We start from the raw sequence: 2,989 nt of genomic DNA, 5'->3' as shown, positions 1-2,989 counted from the left end.
CTATTAATTTTAACAGTTTGACCTCTTCCCATGAATCCAAATGTTCTTGATGGCATCTAGAATTGTGAATCCTTTCCAGAAGGCTTTCAATTTACTTTGCCCAGATCTATCCAAGGAATCATCATCTGTGGCAGCTGTAACCTTACAAAATGTATTTCTTCAATAACAAGACTTGAAAGTCAAAATGACTCCTTGATCCATGGGCTGCAGAATGGATGTTGTCAGCATGCATGAGAACAACATAAGAGTTCTTGGGTGACCAGATGCATTGTCAATGAGCAGGATTATTTTGAAAGGATCTTTTTTTCTAGGGAGTACTCTCAACAGTGGGCTCAAATATTCAGTAGACCATGTTGTAACCAGATGTGCTGTCATCCAGGATTTTTTGTTCCATTTACAGACCACAGGCAGAGTAGATTTACAATCATTCTTAAGGGCCCTCGGATTTTTGGAATAATTGTAAATGAGCATTGGCTTCAATTTAAATAAAAAACTAATGATGTACTATATGTTGGCTAACTGAATTTAAATAAATTTTTTAAAAAGGAAAAAAAAATAAAGTCACCAGCTGCATTAACACCTATTGAGAGAGTAAGCCTGTGTTTTGAAGCCAGGTATTGACTTCTTCTCTTTAGCTATGAAAGTGGCTTCTTTTTCCAACAGGCTATTTTGTCTACATTGAAAATATGTTCTTTGGTGTACTACCTTCATGAATTATCTTAGCAAGATCTTCTGGATAACTTACTGCTTCAACTTGCACTGTTAAGTTTTTATTTAAATTCAAGTTAACATATACTGTAAGTTTAAGGTGTGCATAACATACTGCTTCAACTTGCACTGTTTTTTAAGTTTTTATTTAAATTCGTTAACATACAGTGTAAGTTTAAGGTGTACAATATAGTGATTCAACATTTCCTTAAAACACTGAAAGCTCATCACTAGTGCACTCCTTAATCCCCATCACCCATTTAACCCATCCCCCCACCCGCATCCCCTCTTGTAGCCATCAGTCTGTTCTCTATAGTTAAGAGTCTGTTTCTTAATTTGCCTCTTTTTCCCTTTGCTTGTTTTGTTCCTTAGATTCCACATATGAGTGAAATCATATGGCATTTGTCTTTCTCTGGCTTATTTAGCTTACCCTAATACTCTCTAGCTCCATCCATGTCATTGCAAATAGCAAGATTTCATTCTGTTTTACGGCTGAGTAATATTCCATTGTGTATATATATATACCACATCTTCTTTATCTATTCATTAGTCAATGGACACTTGGGCTGTTTCCATAGTTTGACTATTACAGATAATGTTGCTATGAACATTGGGGTGCATGTATTCCTTTGAATTAGCATTTTTGTATTCTTTAGATAAATACCTAGTAGATCCAATTGCTGGATCATAGGGTATTTCTTTTCTTTTTTTTTTTTAAGATTTACTTATTTGAGAGAGCACGCAAGCAGGGGAAAGGGTGGAGGGAGATAGAGAGAGAGAGAGAGAAGCAGACTCCCTGCTGAGTGTGGAGCCCAGCACAGGGCTCAATCTCATGATCCTGAGATTATGAACTAAGCTGAAACCAAGAGTAATGTTCTTACTGACCGAGCCACCCAGGCGCCTCATATACACATATATATCTATATATAGATATATATAGATGTGTATATATCTGTATATAGATATATTTTTTTCAAGAGAGAGAGAGGCAGGGGAGGGGCAGAGGGAGAGGGAGAGAGAGAAAATCCTAAGCGGGTTCCACACCTAGGGTGGAGCCTGACATGGGGCTCAATCTCAAGACCATGAGATCATGATCTGAGCCGAAATCAAGAGTCATAGGCTTAATCGACAGAGCCACCCAGGCCCCTCAAGTAATTCTGTTTTTGTTTTTGTTTTTAACTTTTTGAGGAATCTCCATACTGTTTTCCAGAGTGGCTGCACCAGTTTGCATTCCCACCAACAATGAGTGTTCCCCTTTCTCCACATCCTCGCCAACACCTGTTGTTTCTTGTGTTGTTGATTTTAGCCATTCTGACAGGTGTGAGGTGATATCTCATTGTAGTTTTTTTGTTTTGTTTTATTTTGTTTTTTACATTTCACTGAAAAGTTTTTATTGGACTTTTGGATAGAAACGGGAATTTATTTGCCAGGAAGGATGATCCCATCATACTTCTGCTGGAACCAGCGCATGGCCTCCTCTTTGCTGATTCTGTGTTTGGCCCCAATGCAGCCTGTCCTGCGTTTCTTGTCTGCGATGCTGAAACCTGGCCTACCCAGCACCACATAGAAGTCCAGGCTGTAGATACCAATGCTAGGGTCATATTTGATCCCCAGATCAATGTGCTCCTGGATCCCAAAGCCAAAGTTTCCAGTATCAGAGAAGTTATTTTTTCTTAACTCTTACTCTCGCAGTACTCTTATTTCTTCTGCCTTGGCCCCACGGACTGTGCAGTGGACAGCAATCTTTTCATTTCTCCTGATGCCAAAGGATCTAACTGTGTATCTAGCTTTGGAGAACACGGGTGTCTGGCCTGTGAGCTGCTCCAGCACCTTGGCCGCCCGGGTCAGTCTGTCTCCACTCTCCCCCACACAGATGTTGAGGCAAAGCTTGCGGATGCGAAGTTCCCGCATAGGGTTCTCCTTCTCCCCTTGATCCTGCGCCATGGTGGAGAGCAGGAAGAGAGCTCATTGTAGTTTTGATTTGTATTTCCCTGATGATGAATGATGTTGAGCATCTTTTCACATGTCTGTTGGCCATCTGTATGTCTTCTGTGGAAAAATGTCCATTCATGTCTACTTGCACCTTTATGTCATGGAGATAGCCTCTTTCCTTAAACCTCATAAACCAACTTCTGCTAGGTTTCAAGTTTTCTTCTGCAACTTCCTCACCTCTCTCAGCCTTCACAGAACTGAAGAAAGTTTGGGCCTTCCTCTGGGTTAGGTTTTGGATTAAGGGAATGTTGTAGCTGCTTTGATCTTCTATCTAGAACACTAAAACTTT

General features: G+C 40.1%; 1 pseudogene; it reads right to left on the bottom strand.

Moving 5' to 3' along the window:
* Window positions 1-2,055: 2,055 nt before the first annotated feature.
* Window positions 2,056-2,664, bottom strand: LOC113929455 (annotated as a pseudogene).
* Window positions 2,665-2,989: the final 325 nt, after the last annotated feature.

The sequence above is a fragment of the Zalophus californianus genome, chromosome 5 (genome assembly GCF_009762305.2).
Source record: "Zalophus californianus isolate mZalCal1 chromosome 5, mZalCal1.pri.v2, whole genome shotgun sequence".
Taxonomy (NCBI): domain Eukaryota; kingdom Metazoa; phylum Chordata; class Mammalia; order Carnivora; family Otariidae; genus Zalophus; species Zalophus californianus.
The sequence above is the reverse complement of the archived record's forward strand: the minus strand, read 5'-3'. Positions and strand labels throughout refer to the sequence as shown.